At 45.8% G+C, this 23,750-nt stretch overlaps 1 protein-coding gene across 1 annotated transcript in view; it reads right to left on the reverse strand.

Moving 5' to 3' along the window:
* FHOD3 (formin homology 2 domain containing 3) overlaps positions 1-22,285 on the reverse strand; it is a 429,142-nt gene extending 406,857 nt beyond the window's left edge. Inside the window, 2 exon segments of the mRNA XM_024764148.1 lie at positions 8,695-8,759; positions 22,185-22,285. The gene's annotated coding sequence lies outside the window, so the exon portion shown is untranslated.
* Positions 22,286-23,750: the final 1,465 nt, after the last annotated feature.

Raw genomic sequence — 23,750 nt, forward strand, 5'->3', positions numbered from 1 at the left:
AACTAATCATCTCTGTAGCATTTTACAACTTTTGAAATACTGGTAGCTGCACTATCTAATTTTAAGATTGTTATTAAGTTGACCATTGAATCTAAAGTGGAGGCTTTCTAAAAGACTAGGAAATGACTGAAGTGTTAAATGCACACCTAGCACTATACTTCGTCCCACGAAGATCCCCCTACATCCTTGTAAAGTACACCCCCTTCCTGCCCACACCATCACAGTGCAGTTACTAGGATACAGATAAATCATATCACCTCTGGGTATAATTAACAACAGAATTTGTTCTTTTCAGTGATGCTAACAAGATTTCAGTTATACTAACCTTCAATTTCTTCTTTGCCATTTCGTCGCTATTACTCTATTATGTGAACTGGAGACCAACAGCACTTTAACAAATTCTCCAACACCTTTTTTCCTCCTTTGAATTAAATCTTCAACTGGCTGCATGTTTTGCTGAACTACTAATGCTTTCCATGTGTTTTTTTCCAAGTTAAAATACTCCCCATTAGGTATTTCTAACACAACAGAAATTGGTAAAATGCCCAAAGACTCCACCTCCCCAAAAATCTGTTTTCTCCAAGTGTCTTGGAAAGACCTGAAAAGTACATGATTGTACACCCAATCCCTGGAGAATCTCCATGTAGCAGGACACTTGCAAGCCATCCATCTTACTTTTCAGCTCCCAAGCCCTCTGGATATCAATGTCTCCAGTAATGAGACAAAGCATTTGTTTCCTGACATACACCTTTATTGATCCGTGGTAAGAACGAGGCTGTCTCTTCACAGGGGTCGGCACAAGCGCAGGGAGCCAGGCACAAGAGTTTGCATTGCACCCCACATGCGGGGCAGACCTGTGAGTGGAAAGTATTATAGAAAAGACACTCTTTTTTTAAATAATTAATTAATTAATTAATTTTGGGCTACGTTGGGTCTTCGTTGCTGCACGCGGGCTTCCTCTAGTTGTGGCGAGCAGGGGCTATTCTTCCTTGTGGTGCGTGAGCTTCTCAGCACGGTGGCTTCTCTTGTTGCAGAGCATGGGCTCTAGGCACGTGGGTTTCAGAAGCTGTGGCACATGGGCTCAGTAGTTGTGGCTCACAGGCTCTAGAGCGCAGGTTCAGTAGTTGCGGCTCACCGGCTTAGTTGCTCCGCGGCATTTGGGAACTTCCCAGACCAGGGATGGAACCGTGTCCCCTGCATTGGTAGGCAGATTCTTAACCACTGTACCACCAGGGAAGTCCCAGGACACTCTTGAAGAAATCGAAAGCACGGTGGTTTCTTTACCAGGGGTTGTTTTCTAGATAGAACTAAGGTTCTGCTGGACAGCAACTTCGGAGTCTAACTGCCAGCACATGGTTTAAACTTGTCTTGTAACATCTGCTACAGGTGTCTCCACCAATACGACTACACTCTCCAGTGTCAATTTTTTTGTTGGCTAGAATTTCACTAGGACAATGCAAAGCAAAGACAATGATAACCGTTCCAAGGCAACATTCAAATTCTATCATTTAACATCTAGAGATCCTTAGAGAGGAGAGGTAACAAAGTCCTATAGGGGCAATGAATAAATCATTTAAATAAGGTAAAAATCTTGGGTCAGGGGTGGAGAGCACAAACACGAAATAAACCTGCCAAAAGGGACCCTGATACACCTGCTTTTCTTGCCTGTGCAACTCACACTTGCTTGTGTCCATATTCCCTTTCTTGATGCCTCTTAATTTCCATAGCTGACCTGAGTTTCCAGCTGTACCTGGAAGGTTCTTGTGCTCTCTCATACGTTTGTGTCTCCTTTTCTTTATTCACATCCATATTTATGTTTACCTGCATGTCTGCAGATGGTAGAGCAATTCTTTAAATTCATTCTCTAGCTGTTTTTAAATTTTTGGCAACAAATCCTTCCTGATCTATCTATCTACTCTATAGCATTTGTGACAGATATGTTGTTTGACAAGCTAGTGGTATGTTTCACATCCTTCCCATATCCTTTCTTCTGTTTTTGTCAGGGAGGGGGCACAGCTGTCAATCACCGTTTGACCGTAAGTGGGGAGAGGCTGACAAGCTGACCTCCCCCAGCCCAGACCCAACGGCCTTCTAGACACATGGACATCCTGTGGGGTCTGTCATCTGGGAGCTGAGACAGATTAATAGGAAGCAGATGATAAGAAGTGTTTAATCTGATTAATCCAGAGAGCTTGTTTTTACCTAGAGTGCAGAACTCTGGGCAAAAATGGGTCACAGTCTTGCTGGGGTATAAAAGGGAGGAGGTTTTTAAAAAATTACAGGCACCAGTCTCCTTCTGCAAAGGGAGACTCAGGATTTCAAACCCAAGCCCATCTTGTGCCAAGACCACCGCCAGCCACTCAGGGCTCTGCAGAAAGACAGCAGGAATGGGAGTGGGCTCTAGGGTTTATGGAGAATCATTGGATCCCTACAGCAAAGGACAGAAAACAGGAAATGTGACCCACTGCATCTAAACCCACTAGTGAAGAGTTTGGTCAGGACACTGTGAGTTTGGCCACTGTGACATCCACAAACAGGGCAGGAGGGAACCCCACCCCTAACCCAAGGCTGCAGAGGCAGGACAAGAACAGAACCAGCCTCCTGTGGGATGCGGGACAGAGTCGGCAAGAAGCCCAGGTCCAAGACCTAGAGTCAGAGGAAGACGGGCAGGGGGCCCAAGAGGGGAAGGAATGACTCTAGAGGTGTCTCCTGCTCAGAGAACAGACTGTTCTACTCTGTTCCTGCAGATACCCAGTGGACAGTGGGGGCCCTGCCACCTCGGGCAACAGGGAGCCAGCAGCACCGGTGCGGGCCTCCACCCCAGCACCCAGACGGGCTGGTCATCCAAGCTAATGCGTGTCAATGCACAGGCCATGGTGCCTCAGCATCCACGGTACCAGGGGCTCCTCTTCTTTATTAGCTAATACAGAAGCACCACCCGGGTGCTACTAGGCCCAAGAGCGTCAGAAAGGCATTCTGATGTTAGCAGAAGGCCTAGTTTTCATGGGAGCCCCAAAGAGTCCAAATCAAGAAGCAGTAAGGACCACATGGGAATCCAGGTGACACTCAGCAACCCGCCTGAGGGGTGAGGGTAACATGGGAAAAGGTAGCTGGAGGGGAGCCTCCCTGCAGGGCCTGGAGGGCCCAGCTCACACTGAGCAGAGAGGGAAAGACAGTCAGTCAGAAAGCTCGGCAAAGTGAAGAGGACGGAGGAGCCCTGCTCATATTCACAGGCCTAAGAAGAAAGGCAGAACCTGAGGAAGGGATTGAGGAACAAGGTGGGTTGATGGCAGGGCTCAGGAATCACGGCTCCATTCCCCACCCTCTGCATGCAGAAGCCCAGGGCCCTTTACACCATAGCTAGAGGGGGTTCAGACACTGGACAGAATCTGTACCTCACCAGGAGCCCCTGAGCTGCTGTCTGCACCACACACACTCACACACTACCTCCATCACCGCCAGTGAAAGCTGGCACTGAGACAGGGTCCTTCCCCATTAGACTCCACATAGCCTCAGGATCCCAGGGAGCCACCTTCTCTACATTGGCTGGCACATGAGCTGAATCCCCACAGTCACTCTTGTACTAGAAGGTTCTTGAAGAAATGCTCCACTGTTCGTCATTCGGTTCTTTGCTGTGACAGAGTAGTGCAAAGCACACAGCTGCATGACTTGCCTCAGAGAGGAAAATGCTTTGCAAATGGTATACTGATGCCTTGCTCTGTTGATGTTTCTGTTGCTGGAAAATGACGACATTTCTGATCAGTGGATGAAGCAGTCTTCTCCTACGTGGTTTTCTTGCCTTAAAAAATATCTTTATCCCTGTGACTTGACCTTTAACGAGAGATGAGACTCATCTCGTGGAGAGCTTAATGCCTTCGGCCACCTTGCCAGCTTCTGCCGAGCTCACCTCTATCTTACGGTCAGACCTCGTCATCTCAGAGGTTTGGGGGAAATGCCTCTAAAAAGTCTAAAGACCCTTTTCACTGGGCTGTTCTTCCTGACTACAAGCACCAATGACACTTGGGAATCTTCAGCCAATTTTTTATCCTTTTGTTTAACTCAATGCTGGATACTTAAAAGTGCCAGGGCTTCCCTGGTGACACAGTGGTTGGGAGTCCGCCTGCCGATGCAGGGGACGCAGGTTCGTGCCCCAGTCTGGGAAGATCCCACATGCCGCGGAGCGGCTGGGCCCGTGAGCCATGGCCGCTGGGTCTGCGCGTCCGGAGCCTGTGCTCCGCAACGGGGGAGGCCACGGCAGTGAGAGGCCGGCGTACTGCAGAAAAATTTTTTAAAAAGGAAAAAAAAAGAAAAGTGCCAGCATTATGAGTCCCAGAGGATCAATCAACAGGGTTCATTTTCTTGATGAGAAGACAGGGTTTGCTTCAGACAACTGAAGCACAGAGGTTTTAAGCCGAACAAAATGCCTTTGAAATCAGCTGGTAGAAAACACTCAGATATTAACTTTAGGATTCTAATGACTTCAAACCTTATTTTTTTTTAAATTCTCAATTCCATTCGTTACTCCACAATTCTTCCACTCCTTTTCTCTTCATTATGAGACTTAGTCATCAGAGCCAGTTGGCCCTCTGAACATTTTTCTGGTGTCTGGCAACAGGATCACTTGCTAGGACCAAAAAATTTATTTTCTCTAGCTAACCTCATTAAACGCAGACTTCACATACCGGTCATAGATTTTTTTGTTTATATCTATTAAGTTCATGCCCACAATATGACCATTGTTTTTTTGAGGGGCTGAAGCTAGATTAAGAAGGCAAGGTATGCATTGTTTGCTACCTTATGTTACATCAAGTGGTCATACTAGAGACTTCCCTGGTGACGCAGTGGTGAAGAATCCGCCTGCCAATGCAGGGGACACGGGTTCAATCCCTGGTCCGGGAAGATTCCACATGCTGCGGAGCAACTAAGCCCATGTGCCACAACTACTGAGCCTGCGCTCTAGAGCCTGTGAACCACAACTACTGAGCCCGTATGCCACAACTACTGAAGCCTGTGCGCCCTAGAGCCCAGGTGCCGCAACCACTGAGCCTGAGTGCCGCAACTACTGAAGTCCGCATACCTAGAGCCCATGCTCCACAACAAGAGAAGCCACCGCAATGAGAAGACTGCGCACACTAGAGCCCAGGTGCTGCAACCACTGAGCCTGAGTGCTGCAACTACTGAAGTCCGCGTACCTAGAGCCCATGCTCCACAACAAGAGAAGCCACCGCAATGAGAAGCCTGCGCACCGCAACAAAGAGTAGCCCCCGCTCGCTGCAACTAGAGAAAGCCCGCGTGCAGCAACAAAGACCCAACAAAGCCAAAAAATTTTTTGAAAAAGAAAAAAAATCAGGTTTAAAAAAAAAAAGTAGTCATACTAAAAACGTGCAAAGTAATACAGTGGAAAGGAGCACAGAGGTACAAAAAGCTCGAGGCCTTTCTTGGTACCAAAATCTCATTCCAGCTTCCTACTATCAGCAAAGACCTGTCTCGGCTGCTTGCTGGGACCATCAAAGCAGTGCCCCGTGGCCTTCATTTCTCATGAGGTTTGCCTGGTTGCTAACGGCTCCACTCCACTCTCATCCCAATGGGTACAGAGTTCCAAAGGTAACACTGGAGAATTCCAAAGGCATGTCTCCTCCAATTCATCCACACGCTGTCCTGGATTCTAAACATTCTATACTTAATTAAAGCAGGGGCAAAGGAGAAGAGAATATAGGGTGAAGAAAACATTATTTTGGAGAAATTTACTTGATAGCATTTTAAGCCCATGAGCCTAAGGTGATCCTGGATCCTTCCGGTCCAATCGTGCAGTGGGAAGGTAGGTCTTTGTGGGAGCTGTGTATAGTGCTAGGCCTAAGCAGTCACTGTCCCATGCCTATAATCACTCAATCATTTCTTAGATGGTGAAGAGGGGAAATATCTTGAAAGGAAACAAGGACCCAACCAACTGATGTGAAAAAGGTTTTCTCCCCCTGTCATGCTTTCCTTTGCCATTTCATCTGAAGATTGTTCCTGGTTTGTTGGTTTTTTTTTTTTAATCCCAAAGAAATCTCATCTAATATTGCCATTTGGAAAGGGAAAGAATATGTCACAATGGGGGCTGGTACATCACACTTACGATGCATACATTCCTTTGTCTACACATAAACCAAAGGATACTATTTAATGCTATTATAATAAATCTATTCCAGATCTTGCCAATAACAGGAAGTGGAAGGGGAAAGAGGGTTTTTTAATACAAAGGAAGAACTTTGCCTTCTTGGGCATTGATGTTAATTCACACAGTCAAATCCTCTCATCCAACACACTCAAGCCTGAGGTAATTAATGGTGAAAACTGATTAAAGAAGAAATATTTTAAAAATGACACATACACACCTTAAGACTTTAACTTGCAGCCATGGTGACTGACCGTCCTGTTTCTCTGGGATGAGACACAGTTGGTTGCCAGGCACACAGCACAGGAGATGCACCCTCACATCATTTGGGGCACGACCTTTCTTTGAATAAAGGTCTAATGGGACTCCCCGTGGACGTTCCTTCATGAACCACTCACATAATATAATCTATGATTCCCAATCTCAGTGTCTTAGAACTTACAAAGACTAGAATCCTTCTGGATTTTTACAACATTCCCCCACCTTCTGTAGTTATCATAACCCACTCATGTTGACAGAAATGCTTTTGTAGTAACTAATTTTGAATCTTTTCCAATATACTCACAGCGGTGACTTTGTATACCTGTATTTAATCAGTTTATAAAACGTTCACATCCCATTTCATTAAATTACATAATTCCAATAGTGCAACTGGCAGAAGCAGGTTTGAGAACAAACACGCTGATCCTGTCAGCACCCAGTTTAACCCTTCAAATAGGAAGACCTGGGCGTCCTGAGAGACAGTGGAAAGGACTGGCTGCTGGGGCTCAGGTGCCATGGAGATGAGATGTGTGTTTACATGCATGACATGGGACTACAGAACAATATACCAGTTAATGCGGTGAGTCAATAATGTGGAAGCTGGTTAGAAAAACCCTGTACTTCAAACACTTTAAGTGTATACTGCCAAAGAATGAATTTTGTTAAAAGGTAGTTAGCTCATTAGGATTTTGATCTAGCCAGTTTGAGTGTAAATCTGCTTTCCACAGCCTTACTGTTCCTGGGAAATACCAATTCATACTCATGTCCCAAATCTCAACTGGTTATCAGCTATATTTCAACCAATATTCAGTACTGGTTGTATTCAGCACATAGTATGTGCCTGGATTCGTCCTAGATCCAGGATGAGGGTCAGAAGGGAATTTATCCAAAGTCATAGGTCACAGGCTTTTTCTTCAGGCAGACATGATTTATACACATAAAATAATTTGAAAAATATAAAGCAAGTAATAAAGAAAGCATATTTTGGTGCATTTGCTACAGACAGTTGAGGAGCAGGGTCAGTAACGAAGGTCCTACAGATCTCGTTTTGTCTCCAACGAGATCACGAACCCTCCTGACGCCCTGACCCTCCAGCCCCTGAGGTTTACATGTCGGCTACACAATGACTCTCCAACCACAGAGTAAGACAAACACTGTCCCTTGGGACACCTGCAGCCTCACCCACTTCACACCAAATGAAGTAAAATTACACAGCTTCCCCTCCACATCCAGCTGTTCCCTCATCCCATCCCTGGGTCTCCAACAGGAAAGCAGGGAGAAAGAAGAGGAACCAGAAACGATTCCCTCCGCTCCACCCATGCATGCCACACTCCAGGTGTAGACTGGGCCTTGACACGATGATTGGTGCTCTGCTAATTACAGGCCTGAATTAAGACCACAACATGTATTAAATAAACACAAAATGACTCAGATATGGAAAACTTCTATGCATAAAATGTAGTTCCTTTCTTTTTCCTTTTTATATTACATACTTGCCTCAACTTGGCCCAATGCCAGGAGGACACCTTCCCATGGAGACTGTCTACTTAGCATAAATTACCGCTTTTGTTGCCATTCAGCCCACGTGTATAATGGGGAAAGCAATGGGTCCCGGAAAATCAATGGCTGCAGGAATGGGCGTCAGTGGGGTTTCCCGTGTGACCGCAGGCAAGCCATCTGAACCACAAATACGTCCGCCCAACGCCGTATTGCTCTGCATCCACGTGTGCCCTGTCCTGCACTGACCCGAGGCTTCCCTTCAATCTCCTGAGACCACAGCCTGGAGCTCCAGGCCCCACTTCCCCACAGGGAGCTGCAGACAGCCACCAGAAGGCACGTAAAGGTCCCTTCAGATTGGGATTGACATGTATATACTGATGTGTACAAAATGGGTGACTAATAAGAACCTGCTGTATAAAAAAATAAATTGAAAACAAAAAAGGTCACTTCAACCAGCTGGAGGTTCACACTGGCACAGCCCCAGGAAGAACCCCTCTCTCCCAGCATTGCCAAAAAGAACCTTACCACCAATGTGTCTGTCTTACCTCGAGCTCTGTTCACGAACCAAACAGCAAAGGCAGCCAGAATGAGACAGGGTTTCCAAACCTTGCCAGAAACTGCTTCCCTAAAAGCTCTAACAATATATGACAGGGGCTAACCCCAGCATAGATAGCAAAATAGTGAATATTGCATTTCATTCCCGTAAGTGGCATTAACCATCACGTTTAATCACTGAGGGCAGATGACAGGCATCCCCTTCGGCAGATGTCACTCACCGATGCAGGCGTGGACCCTCACGGACAGCTGTGTCCTTAGGATGATGCTGTGCTTCTTGCCCCGCCTAACGGAGACAGGAGACAAAACATTCATGGGCATCAGAGGAGTCAACAAGGTGACCCTACCTGCTGTCAATCAACTTGACGGTTCGCTTCGGACACCCACACCTGGAAGAGGCTCTCGATAAGCAGGAACCTACACAGAACAACAATGTATCCCGAAACGCTGTGACGTCACAGGGCTTTACGGGAAATAAAATAATGAAGTCTGACTCTGTTGGACTGGCACACACATTTCACTGCCAAACCTGGTCCACTCCACAGAGTTCCGTGTACTCATGCCTGACCATGTTGGGAAATTTTTAAAATCTGTGCCCATGAAGTGAAATCCCTGGAATGTAACAGCACAAATCTGCTTGATCATTCCCATGGCTATTTTTACATGTTTTTGCATATTGGGAAAGGACACACATAGTGGGGTAATCAGAAAGAGCTGTTTTGCTGTGTATCAATTCAAGACATGGATTTTCCCTGAAGACAGGAGTCCAGCAAAGGGGGCGTGTAGGCTATTTGTCAGCAGAATGTCAAGGTACACCACACCTCGTCTCATCTTTGCTTCCTTTCACTTCATTTCTTATAAAGGAAGGAAAAGGATGGCCCCCTCCCCAGTTCTCCTCCCATGAGGGCTCAGCCCGCTTTTACAGAGAAGGACCGAAGCCCAGAGCAGATGAGAGGAGATAAATGGGGAGAACATGAGTCCTGGCTACCTAGGGTAGCAAAGGCTTTGAGGTTTGGAGAAAGGGGGAAGCCAGTGGACAAAGGTAAAATGGAGCCAGGAACCAGCACAGGAGCAGGTAACCAGCTCAGTGGCTGAGTTCCCTCCCCATCAGGGCTTCATGTATACCAGTCTCGCAGTACTTTCCCGCTTCCTGGTTTTGTGGTTGTGCTGGAGCAGAAGAGGACAGACATCTCACCAGGGCACACTTAATATTGTGATATGAAGTCACAGGAATTATATTATAGTACTGAAACAATCATATTTTTTATTCTTGAGACCAAATAAGAGGGGAACGTATGGTTTAAAAAAAGTTTTTTTGATTCTTTTAAAGGAGAAAAGAAAACCACTTGCATGGTCCTACAAAAAGATGCAGCAGCCTCCAACCCGGCAGCTCCTCGTGGGCAGAGAATCTGCTTTCACAGTCCCTTCAAATGCAGCCAAGACCCTCCTTTTTAGTTAAACTATGTGCAAGGTACTAGCCTCGAGTTTACACAAATACACAACACTCGACCCATCTTCAGAGGACAAGTTTGAGATTCCTATAAACACAAACTTCTTCAAAACTTTCTTCCTCACACAGAAAAAATCTTTTTCTCTCTTGACAGTCCTTTACAGGTGAGCTTTCCCATTTGGTATTTTTCTTGTTTCTAGTTGTGGCCTCCTCTTTTCTGTCTAGAGAAGTTCCTTTAGCATTTGTTGTAAAGCTGGTTTGGTGGCCCTGAATTCTTTTAGCTTTTGCTTGTCTGTAATGCTTTTGACTTCTCCATCAAATCTGAATGAGAACCCTGCTGGGTAGAGTATTCTTAGTTGTAGGTTTTTCCCTTTCATCACTTTAAATATATTGTGCTACTTACTCCCTTCTGGCCTGCAGAGTTTCTGCTGAAAAGTCAGCTGATAACCTTATGGGGATTCCCTTGTGTGTTATTTGTTGCTTTTCCCTTGTTGCTTCCAACATTTTCTCCTTACCTTTAATTTTTGTCAATTTGATTAGTGTGTGTCTCAGCATGTTCCTCCTTGGGTTAATCCTGTACGGGAATCTCTGTGCCTCCAGGAGTTGGGTTACTGTTTCCTTTCTCATGTTAGGGAAGTTTTCAGCTATTATCTCTTCAAATATTTTCTCAGGTCCTTTGTCTCTCTCTTCTCCTTCTGGGACCCCTATAATGTGAATGTTGGTGCATTTGATGGTGTCCCAGAGGGCTCTTAAACTGTCCTCATTTCTTTTCATTCTTTATTCTGTTCTGTGGCAGTGACTTCCACCACTCTGTCTTCCAGCTCAATGATTCATTCTTCTGCCTCATTTATTCTTTTTTTGGGGGGGCGGGGGGCTCATTCTGCTATTGATTCCTTCTAGTGTACTTTTCATTTCAGTTATTGTATTCTTCAACTCTATTTGGTTGCTCTTTATATTTTCTAACTCTTTGTTAAAATCTTCTTGTAACTTCTCGCTCTGTGCATCCATTCTCTTCCCGAGTTCTTGGATCATCTTTACGACCGTTACTCGGAACTCTTCCTCAGGTACATTGCCTATCTCCACTTCACTTAGTTGTTCTTCTGGGGTCTTATCTTGTTCCTTCATCTGGAACATATTCCTTTGCCATCTCATTTTGATTAAATTTCTCTAGACAGTCCTGATGTTGACATTCCTTCAATTCTTGTGATCATACGAGGAAGAAAGTTCCCATTAGTGCACTGAACTGAGCTGCTGAACAGCCTTTTGTGTGAATTCCCAGGAAGGGTATTCTGGGTTGGGGGCAGCAGCCACCAGGCTTGCAGCCTCACCCAGGGCTGAGCCAGGGGCTCAGCTGGGAGCAGAAACCAGTGAACCCCTGATGATGGCCAGACCCTAACGATTAGAAACAGCAAACCCAAAGTTCTTTAATCTGGAAGATTTTTTTGTAACTCATGTTATCAGCAGTTATGAATCAAAAATAAATACCAAATGGACAGTAGACAAAATACATGCTTTAGATGCCCAGAGGGGAATAAGCATGGGATGGCAGGAGAAAATATTTCAGAATTCCTCAAAAGTTCTAGAGAAGTTCACAAGGGCCCACTGATAGCCCCCACTTTTATCTTCAAACAACCGCAAAGTTGCATTTTGAGGAAGTGCTTCAGTTTTCCCACAGAATTCTCCAGTCCCACAAGGACTGGTCACAAGGGATCCAGGCACCTGCATGAGAACTAGGACAGTGTTTCTGAGGAAGCCATCAGCACACCACTCTGGAGGTATCATCTTTTCTGCATTTTTCAATGTTTTTACATTGAGAAACCAGGCAATCAGACTGGTTAAGTTAAACCCTAATAGAATTTAGGAGAGCATAGAACAAAAAAGGCCTATTTTTAAGTAGTTTTATCACTTATAATTCCTCTGCTTCAATATATTCACCTCCTTCCCTGCCTGCCTCTGTACACAAAATCCTACAATGAAAGAAACCTGAGTGGAATTGGGGACCAAAGGCTGTGAAGTCCCTCAACAGGGAATGAGGGTCCAAAGCCCAGGAGTCCCTGGCAAAGGAGGGGGCCTTCCAAAGCAGAGACCAGGGAGTGGTGAGTGCAGCCAGGTCCACAGAAGTTGTCCTTCATCTCCCCCTGCAACCCCTACTTTCTCTCATCTTTGACGCAGGTACCACTGTTGTGCCCACTTTGCACATGAGGGAAGCAAAGCTTGTAGCAATGACGTAACCTGCATAAAGTCACATAGCTGATGGAAACAGCCCAGGGCTGAAAGCAGAGTGTCTGACTCCACCGTCACCTGCACCATCCTGCCTTTTGCTGTGTAAGTGCCTCGCTATATCACCTTCTCCAGCACTTTCTAAGCATAAAAAGTGTCCCAGGTTTTTTAAGGAACTGATTTGACCTCAATACTAAAATCTAACAAAAAAGGACACAAAAAATTAAGATGAAAATATCTAAGAAAATATTAGCAAACCAAAATCACAAATATGTGAATTTAATAAAATAGGACCAAATAAGGTTTATTCTAAGAATTCAAGAGTTACAAGATGTCCATGTTTTATTTATCTATATCAAATATCAATGTATAGACGACATCCATCGTAAGGTCCTTTAAATTTGATAGCTTCCCTCCCTCCACCACAATATTTTGTAATTGGGAAATGCTGATTGTTATGTATTTCTTCTATATATGCCATCTTGCTGCTAATATGGATTCTAAAAATCTTTTGGCTTATTCTCTTGGCTTCTTTCAGGGAAATAATCATTTCATACATCTTAAAATAATCACTTTATCCCCACTTTTCTAGTAAATATGCCCTTGTCTTCTGTTTCCTGGCTAAAACTTTCAGAGGAAAATTAAATAATCATGGATATACTTTCCCCTGCCCCCAGTGGGATACTATGTCAGTCTGGGCTCAGAAAATAATAATCATAATAGTTGTTAACATTTATGGAATGCTTATCATGTGCCAGAGGAGGTTCTAAGTACTTTCTACAGATTTAGTCTTCAGAAAACTCCTATGAAGTAGGTAATATTATTGCCATTTTTAAAGTAAGGAAATCGAGGCCCAGAAGAGTTATGCAACGTAGCTGAAGTCACACAGAAAGTGACAGAGCTCGGACCCAACCCAGGCAGTCTGACCCCAGAGCCTGTACGCCTAGCACCTCCCTGAAGCTGCCTCCCAGATGGGTGTTCCTTCATCCATTCCCTCATTCCACACATGTTCACTGGTGACTAGTGTGTGCTGGACTCTATGTTCGATCCACAAAGGATTGTCTGCCTCAAGACAGCAATGCAGAAATCCTGCCTGCTAGCCTGCCGGGCAGATTTTGGACTGAAGACTGCAACATCAATTCTCACCTGAATTTCCAGCCTGCTGGCCCACTCTACAGATTTCAGACTTGCCAGCCCCCAGAATGGTGTCAGCCAGTTACTGGAAGTAAGTCTCTCTAGACAGACTAGCTGGATTAGACAGATTAAACTAGATTAGACTAGATGGATAAGACATATCTTATTGGTTGTATTTCTCTGAAGAACCTTAACACAAACATTGATTATTTGCCTTCATGGAGTGTCCATGTTCTAAAACTGAAACCAGTGGGAGGCTGTCAACGTGTGTTCACCATAAGTGCTTTAATGGTCCTTTTCTCCCCGATATTGGCTTGCTGTTATCAGTATCATAGCAGCCTCTCCTTCCAAGTCGGCCTGTTTGCAGCAGAGTGAAATGGGGGTGCATCAGTTACTAGAATCTGGTGACCCAGGGGCAAAGGCAGTTTAGTTTGACCTAAAGCTCCCCAGGGAGATTCAGATTCCATTCCTATCAGCACAGCCACTGCCAGAAAAGTAGCACAGGCCTCAGAGACTAGCCACAGCCAACCGGCTGCCCACACCCAAGGTCAATGCTACCCAAGTGATGAGAGAACTAAAACAGATGCTCAATTCAAGGAGACTCCAGCCGAGGCACACATGCCAGGGACTTGATGGCACTATCGCTGAAGGAACTTCCTGCAACTTCCCGGTTTCTCAGAATACCTGAGCTTCTCCTGCAATAATGTCTACGGCCTTGGGGAAAAGATCTGGTGTAACCAAATACCACAGAACCAAGTCTGTTGCTTCTGAACCCGTGTGTTTCAGTCCTGTCCCTGTCTCTCAAGAAAATATTTTTATAAAAATAACATATAAAGTCTTCGTAATGTAAGAACAAGTGCTTACATTATTTTATTGAGTGGCATGGAGCCAAAGGCTTGAAGACTTTTTCTTGCAATCAACGGCAGAATTGATGCCCCCAAATATTCCTCCACTCAAATTAGAACTAAACTATGATTTCAGTCAAGAGTAGAAAACATACATTGGACAATGCAGCAGAAGCAGAGATTAGGGGCCCCCCAGCAGCTGCCCCAGGATAAGCTTCCTCTTGGTAAGCTTCTGAAACTGTGAGACTCAGCCCATGCTCTGCCTGAGGAATGAAGAGGATTTGGACCAGTCATCAGCTAGTAAAAGGAGAGTACAGAAGCTCGAAGTCCAAGAGAGCTGGTTGCCACTACATTCATCCCCAGATGCATTCTGGTCTCCCTTAGGAGATGGTGGTGGTGAAAAGCTAAACTCTGAAGCCAGCTAGTTACTTAGCCTCTGTGAGCCTCAGCTTCCTTGTCTGCAACACAGGATAATACTGTGCTTGTGGTGTCATATCTAAGAAACGAAGACTTACTCCTATTTTCTTCTAAGAGTTTTACAGTTTTAGCTTTTCCCCCTCAGGTCAGCTCCCAGCTCCTACGCTGTCTCTCCTGCTGTCTCTCCTCCTCAGCCCCACGTTCTCCCGTTGACCTATCTCCACCTGCCTCCACCCCACTACTCTTCTGCTTCCTCTCTCCCCAAGGACACCACAAATCTCCCCTTACTACACCCCTGGCCTTGCCTGGGTACTGTCACAACTTGATTTCTCCATGGCATGCTGTTCTTAACTGCCCCTTCTTTGAAATTTTCTCCTTGCTGAGGCAGACATTGCCAGTTACCCACCGATATGCATTTCCCCCTTTTGTCTTATAAAGAGAACCTGATTTTGTTTGGGGTGACAGTGTACCCACCTAAAACTATATTTTCCAGTCTCCCCGGCTACCAAGAGTGGCCACATGACACAGTTCTCTTCAGTGAACTGCAGACGGAAATTGCTGGTGGAGGTTCTGGAAAAACTCTCTAAAGGGGGCAGACCCAGCTGGCACCAACATCTGTTCTTCACTCTTCCCATCTAAGGCAGGGACCTCATACCCTTAGTAATAAAGGTAGAGGGTTGGCTGGACACAAGCCCAAAATTCATGGTATAATCATGGACCTAAGTTCTGGGCAATGGCATGTGACTGAAAGCTATGTGCACACAGAATGGACATTCACCCCCTATGTCCACTTCCTTCTTCCTGGCAGCTGGGATGCAGATGAGAAGGGAAAAGGTAAAGCAATCACTCTGGACACAGAGATGGAATTCTCATTTTCAGGACGGTATGGCTGCTCTACCAGTCCAAGGAAAGTTGTCTATATTTCGACTCTTACACAACAAAGAAATTTTTACCTTTATATTTAAACTCCACAATTTGGAATCTATCGGTTACAACAGAGAAAACTATACCCTAACCAACACATGACTTCCTGCCCTGATGAGATGCTAGAGGGAGAGCAGCCATACTGTAACTATGATGAAGCATGAAAAATGAAAGCTACATCATCAGGATGGCGGAGTAGAAAGGTAAAAGAAGGCTGGGTTCCCAAGAGCATCTTGTAATCAACATATTGTCTTCAAAACGGCCTAATTATCTACCTCTTTTTTAAAACAGACTTCATTTTTTCAGAGAAGTTTTAGGTTTTCAACTCCCTTCCTCCAAGGGGTCACCTCCAGTCTCTCTGGTCCTTGATGTTTCTCACCTGAGTGCCAGGCCAATATTTCTCACCTGTCCACCTTGCACCTTGAGCGTGGCTTGACATAACCTCAGAATAACATGTATAAACCTCTTCTCCCCCTCCCCAAACTGCCCCCCGTAACCTCACTACTTCTCTAAGTGGTCCACCGTCCACACACTACCCACCTAATGGCATGTGTCCATTTTATCCTCCTGTTTCTCTCTGCTCAACTAATATCACATCTCCAGATTCCCCCAATGGTCCGGGCCCCAGTCCACCCGCCTTCCTCAGCCACCAGGTTCAGACCCATTAGGTCACTCCCTTCCCCCATCACAGTGGGCCACACTGACTGCAGCCTCCCTGTTCAAGGTTCTGTCCCCTCACCCCGCCCTCCCTGTTACTGGAGGAGTTCTGTGAGGGCTCCTTCTTTGCAGGCCAGTCCTCTTCTGACTCCTACCCATACCATAAAGCCAAGCACCCACGTGGGCTCCACCGCTCCTACTTGACTCCATCTTGTCCTGTCATACAATCTGGCATTTGAAGGAACTTAGAGCCATGCCAATTCCACTGTCCACTCAGCACGGAAGCTCATCTGTCTTGTCTGAGCATTCCTAAGCGGCTTTCCCCCAGGGTATTTGAAGGCACTGGCCTAGCACTGACCCGGAGCAGGTGTGCAGGGGCCTCTGGGCTGCTCTGCTAAGCTCAGCACTGAACCACCCCCCTGCCCCACAGGGCACCTTTTGTCTGAAAAGGGCCAGTTCTCTCATCCACCGTGACCGGAGCAGGGCTCGGTGGTCGGCAGTGTGAGCCTTGCACTGAGAAGATGGGAGACCCTTAATCCTTCGATGATTTGCCGAAAGAGCCTCAGACAACAACACACCTGTGCTCTCAGCTGCAGATAATCACTTATGAGGAAAAGTGGGGGGAAACCCTTCCCTGCGTCCCATCCACACCCTAACCAGAATCTCTCCTTTGTCCAGGTTTTTTGTTTGTTGTTCAGTTTGGTTCTCTGAGTTCAGTTGGTTTGTAGATTTAGGTTTAAAATGTATTTTAGGTGATTTCCCATTCTACCAGGTCCAGATGCAGAGGAAACCAGACAGAGATGTGACTGGATGAGGTTAACTATTGTATCAGACAGTAAGAAGGGAAAACGACTTCTTACTCCTTCAAACTTGACATCTGGAATGTAGAGAACTCTTTGAGAATCTGATGAAAGGCTCTGAAACCCCTCTCCACCCCAAAACCCTGCCTATCCACAAACTGCAGAAATCTCAGGGGTTCTTGGCCCCCGACACACACACATGGATCCTCGGCGCTCATGAGCTGCAGGCTGAGAAGTTAGGTGTCTAAGGATCAAACCAGAGCTCTCCCCAAACCCTTTCGTCCCTCCAAGCACATCCACTGCAAGGCTGGCGGGGTCGACGCCCACCTGCCCCTGCGAATGGGCTTCCTCACAGCCCTTCCCATGTCCAGGCTTCACATCCTTCATCTCTGAGCCACAAGCCTCCCACTGTGGCTCCACCCACCCCACTCCACAGGTTTTCATCTGACTTTCCCCACCTCTACCTAACGCAGTGGGGACAGGAATGGGGGTGGCGGCATGAGGAAGATCAGAGATAAGCACTGTCTCAGCGCTGACCCTCTAGCGCAGGCCCGAGGGGAGTCAAGCCGAGGAAAAGGTGAGCGCCCTGAGGTACTCCAGGTCAGGAGCACCTGGGGATGCGTACACCCCGTCCAACAACCACACTGGTCCTCACAGCATCCCTGAAGGCCCGTGCTTCTCAGGCCCACTCTGAGCTCTACCACACCTCAACCTACTGTCCTTGCTACCTTTGCAAAGCCCCACTCTGTCACCTTCAGAGCTAACCTCTAACCCCACTTCTCTGTGACAGTTCCCTGGGATCCAGTTTCCTTTCAGAGGCAGTGAGGGTGGGACTAAACAGAAAGGTCAGGGGTGGGGGGTTGGGGAGGTAGAATCTGGCCCAGCTCTGCCCTGTGGGTAAGTCTCCAACCTAAAGTCTCTCAACTAAAGTCTCTCAACTAAAACAATGAGATCTCCCAGTGATGGACCTGCATAGACCCCATCCCAGGTCTAAAATCTGGTGATTCCCATTTCAGTGTATCATCTCAAATTCTGACCGTAATTATAGTAAGGGCTACTAGTTTGGGGTTTGTATTACATGCTGGGAACCAGCTTAATGTTTTAGATGCATTTTACCTATTTACATTTAGATAGAATCATCACATTTTACCTTGCAACAACCCAAGGAGGCAGTATTATGATTATATTACCCCACTTACAAGGAAACTGAGGTTTGGAGAGGTGAAGTAACATCCCCATGGCCACACAGCCATAGGACTAACTGCAAAGCCCATGTCCCTAACCACTGTGCAGCGCTGCTCTCTGCTACGCTCTGCTTGGGCAACAGAGACCCTGGTGGGACCCCTGCTCATACAAGGAGGGAAATGGGCTTGGTTAATATTGTCCTCATTTTGAAAATAAATTTTATAAACTCCCATCAGAGGTAAAGTGGCTTGCCCAATGTCCCACGATGGCAGGGTCGGGAATAATAACCCAGGCGCTTTGGCTTCCGCTGTACCCTGCTGTGTCTGCTAACTTCGCTGGCTTTGGAAGGCAATAAACAGACCTGGCTCTACTCTGCTAGCATAATAATTGCTTTGTCCTTCTACTTTTGAAGGTCTTTCTCCTCTTCTCCAACTAGCTATAGTCTGAGTGATCCTTCTAAACAAGGGGTAAGTTAAATTTTAGTCTGGCATAAAAGAGCAGCGTACTGGACAAGAACAAAGAAACCAACTCCTCCACAAGGAAAACGGACTCAGAACACACTGTACCAACACCACCACCATCTCCATACAGCCTGCCACCCATCTTCATGAGATGGCCACAACATGAGCAGGTATTTTCCTATAATTTACACAAAAACATCAAGAGAAAGAATGGTTTCATTTGCCCTTTTCATTCCTCGACAGGGCAATCCTTAACTAGGAAGAAATTATAGTTTAACTCCCATTCGAGGGAGACATGAGTTCTCAAGTACACAGACTTTGCCAAGTGCCACGCTTCTAGGAGAGGACCTAGGAGGGATACTCAGTGCAAGTGACACCGCAGACGTGCCCAGACACCTGCCACCTGTGCGGGAAACCTCCATCGGCAGGCTGCTTCCAGCCAGCTCGCAGTAACTTGCCATGTGCCACCAGTGCTCAGTGCTGGGAAATGACCTGGGAATCGCTAGGGTGACCCAGCAATGCCGGGACAGCACCATCCTGGCGTGTCTTCTGCAACCCAGGCCAGGGACGGGGGATCTCCCCACCAGAGATCAGTAGAGGTAGATTCTTCACATTCTTCCGGACACAGAAGAATATCACCCTGAGTATGTTCCAGAGGACAAAGGGTGGGTCCCACAAATGAAGACTATTTCAAAGTCTGGGGTGAGTTTGGGACACAGCAGTCAAATGTGCGGCTACCCGACATCGTTTGGGTCACCTTCCCCTGTTTGCAGTTTCCCACATCGTGAGTCCTGCCATCTCATCTTGCCATAATTCGATTCCCCAGCAACCCGTGCTGTTGGAAATGTGGTGCAGAAATGTGATCAAGGCTGCATCTGTCAGATGAACCCATGGCTGGCCAGGTGATAGTTCAGAAGGGAACAAAGTGAGAAGGAATGCCCCAGGATCTACTCCAGGGAGCTTGCAGCGGGCTCCCTGGCTCTTCAGGAACGGCTGCAAAGGGACTTCCAGCATCTGGACACTGGAGTTGACAGTGCGAGCTGTAGTGTCAGGGCCAGGTGATGGAGCAACCCTGCGGTGGGTGCTACTCCAGCTACAGCCAGTGTGTCAGCCTGGAACTGAGGATGTCCTTGCAGGAACCAACCGTATGTCCCCACCGGTACGTATGTACATCTTCAGGAGAACCTGAAATGCCATTTCCCAGAAGCTCCTGGGACGCAGGAGGATCACAGACTTGGAAACCAGTCACACCTGTGTTCAAACGTGGCTCCACCATCTACCGGCTCTGCCTCCCTGGACGTGTGATTTAACTCCTGGCCCTCGGTAGTTTCAAATGAAAAATGGAGATGATAAAATCCAATTCCATGTTTGTGATATTAACAGAATGAACTATTAAACAAACATACTGTGAAATAAGGTGCCTAACACAGTGGGTGGCATAGCAGGTGCTCCATAAAGCTTTGTTTTCTTCCACTCTTAACTCTTGATATTGTTATCTAATATATTAACACTTTTTTCCTAAGCTGCCATCTCCAAACCAGTCAAGTTTTGATAAGAAAGAAAAAATATCAAACAGGTCATGGTCTTCAAGCACAACACCACTAGAGACATTTTTCAAATTGGCAGTGATCTACTCATAACACTCCTGGGACCTGTTTGATCAATGAGACATGAAGTCATCCCATTAGACTGTCATCCAGCCTGAATGCTGACATGTTAAATAAAAGGATGTCATTGTCAAATACTTTGTAAAAACTACAGCAATGGATTTCCTCAAATCTATCAGTCTTATAATGACAGTTTTTTAAATGATGATGAGTAGAATCTGATGTGACTTAATAATGATACGCTTCACGTGTGTACAGCCTATGGCAGTTTCCAGGGTCTTTGTGGCCCTTGGAACCATTCAGGAGACAGGAGGGGCATCCTCAGAGAACCTGCTTGGTTCCTACCAAGGTCCCTGGTCTTGGTGCTCAAGTTCATGCCATTCAGGAATACATTCTGGAACCCTGCCATTCACCTGGCTACCAGTGCTCACTAAGTGCCTATAACATGCTGAGAAAACACTAGGCTGGATATTCAGACAGGCCCAGTTCTGACCTAGCAGAGTTTCAGTAGCAGAAAAGAGGGACAATTAAGGGAGAAAAGACCATAAGTTGTGATGGGTGTTAAAGCAGGGGAAACTCAGGAAGTCATCGGTACACACTGGTGTCAGGTAGGAAACAAACACTAAGAAGCTTCCCATTTTTCCTCCTTTTTATGAGCCATTCATGAAAAATCAGCAGTCTCAGATAATATTCATCTGACTGTAATATATTTTTAAGTCAGGCAAGGTAGCTTCAAAACAAATTTTGGGGAGGTCCTTGGACACCGATGAAGATGGCTGGGCATTATTTGGAAAGGAACAGGGAGCCTCTGAAGGTGTCTAAGGAGGAAGGCGATAAAATCAGAGATAAACTTGGCTCTAGATGAATGAGGAATAGAAAGGGAGGTGGGGGGCCCCCATGCAAACAGTATTTCAATAATCTAGGAAATATATAACAGTAGGGCTTCCCTGGTGGCACAGTGGTTGAGAGTCCGCCTGCCGATGCAGGGGATGCGGGTTCGTGCCCCGGTCCAGGAGGATCCCACGTGCCGTGGAGCAGCTGGGCCCGTGAGCCATGGCCGCTGAGCCTGCGCGTCCGGAGCCTGTGCTCCGCAACGGGAGAGGCCACAGCAGTGAAAGGCCCATGTACCGCAAAAAAAAAAAACAAAAACAAAAACAAACAAACAAACAAACAAAATATATATATATAACAGTATCTTACAAATATTAATGTCTTGGTTAGGGCAAATTTGCCATGGTTATGTAATATGTTAACATTATGGGAAGCTGGGTAAAGTGTATTTGGGAAATATCAGTGCTTTATTTTCAATTCTTCTGGAAGTTAAAAATCATCTCAACGTGAAAAGTTTAAAAAATCTGGAAAAGGATAAAACAATTAGTAGAAAAAATCATCTAATAAATAGGGGAATGGCTAAGCGTATGACAATATTCCTACAGTGGTTTTGCTTTCTGTACACATCTCTGATTTTTTATGTGGACTGCTTTATTCAGACTCACAGCAATCAGAAATATTAAGCAATCCTATATGTAAGCTAAAAGTAACTTGATGTTAATTAACATAATTAAGAATTATTTTCTCCACAGTAGTGAGTTCAAAAGATGATACAGTATAAAATGATCTGCAGAGGCATCTGCCAAGATAACTTAATATCCAGTCGTTGATCGTTAAAAACAATATATAAAACAGCTGTCAATCCACTAAAATCTGGAAAGTACTAATTTAAGTATATTTGGTTTAAAAGAAAAACCAGACTATTAAATACCATGTGCTTAATTAAACCACACCAGAAATTTTCCTACTCCTGAGTAGCCTTATCAAGAAGAGCTACTCAAATTCAGAAGGGTCTGCAGTTACTACCGGTGAATCACTTGCACCTCCCTTCTTTCTGTGTGACTGTGAGTGAAGACAAGGTCAAAGCTATGGTGGTTTCTCCAAGATCTTTTAAGGCCTCAATGAACCCCCATTTCGTGGAAAGTTGGGACCAGCTGGGAGGGACAGTTGTCGCTCTTACCCAGTGTCATCCTGGAAGCCTTCTAACTCGTCCCGTTGCTCGGCCAGGGTGGCCTCCAAGTCCAGGTAGGTGCCGTTGTGGGAGAGCTGCAGCGTGCAGTCATCTAGCTGCAAGAGAAAGAGTCTGTTATGCCCAGCCTGCTCCTGGGATGGGGATCTGTACAGGGAAATCACATCAGGTTGCCCTCATGTGTTTTTTAAAATCCAGCATTATTCTGAAATGTGGATCCTAACTGGAAGAAGTAGCATGTTCATGCAAATAGATTGGAAGCAAACCGCAAAAACAGGTAGACAGAAATGGCACCTACTAAGGGAGTGATATTGACAGGGCGCCTAATACGTGGACAGGGGAGAGAAGTACCAGGCCCTGGGCTAACGCCACTTTCCACTCTGAGGGGCCCAGGGGAAGCCATGGATTTGGGGAGTGGAAACCAAGATGCCGATGGGACCACTGATTGAGAGACACAGAGTTTAAAAGGCAAATCTGGTGGAGAAAACATGCTGTTTCCTTTGACTCAGTGAGAAGCCTACTTATTCAGAGTCTATGGTCATACCTGGGCCATTATAATTAATAGTCGCTCAATAAACATTTTTACAATTGAACAAAAAGAAACATTATCCATCTGAATGACAATATATCCAAATTACAACATACCAAAGAGGACCTTAGGTCTCTTTGTTACTAGCCTCATTTCTCGAAAACTTATTTAACAAATCTTATATATTGTTAATTACATCCCATTCATAATTCTAAGCACTTTACATATGTTACATCATTTGATTCTCACACAAACTCTTCACTTCTTTTGTTATCCCCATTTTACAATGAGGAAACTGAGGCACAGAGAGAGACTAAGTTACCTGCCCAATGTCACATCTGATAAATAGTGGAGCTGGGATTTGGATATAGGTGATTTCAGTCCAGGTCATGCTCTTGACCACTATGCTTTGCATCTTCTCTAAGGCCAGAGACCTTCTAAGGACTTGAAAATATGCTTTCAAAACACAACTATGTCATCTGAGTGTTCTGGTGTGGCCAAGGTAACGCCACATATTTACCAACCCCATTCCCTTTTCCCCCTGGGAACAGAGACCACACATCCCAGGCCTGTAGTTGGGCTACTGCCATGTAACTGAGTGCTGACCACTGGAATATCAGTGAAAGGAAAGAAAGGTCCCAACCAGCCTGGCCATAACACCCCTGCAGAACCATCCACCTTTCTTCTCGTGCCTGTGGCTAGATGCAGAGGAGCCAGAGAAGACTCCCAAGTCTGGAAACTGACAGACCCTGGACAGAAACAGCTCAGGTTCCTGAATCACTGCATGGAAGAGAGCATTCTGCTGCCTAGCCTCCACTGACCCATCCTGGACAGTGACAAGAGCAAGACGTGAGCCTTTGTGGCATTACATGACATTTAGAAAAACCAATACACTTAAAACTACAGGAAAGTAATTTTATCAAAGATTAACATTATGAGGAAATCCAAGTGTATAACTTCATGCTTCGTTTCTCAGGCTGTAAGGACGGCTCCGATTATTCATCCACTTGGGTGAGTTAAGGCTCTTA

This window comes from Neophocaena asiaeorientalis, unplaced genomic scaffold (assembly GCF_003031525.2).
Source record: "Neophocaena asiaeorientalis asiaeorientalis breed wild unplaced genomic scaffold, Neophocaena_asiaeorientalis_V1.1 scaffold670, whole genome shotgun sequence".
Taxonomy (NCBI): Eukaryota; Metazoa; Chordata; class Mammalia; order Artiodactyla; family Phocoenidae; genus Neophocaena; species Neophocaena asiaeorientalis.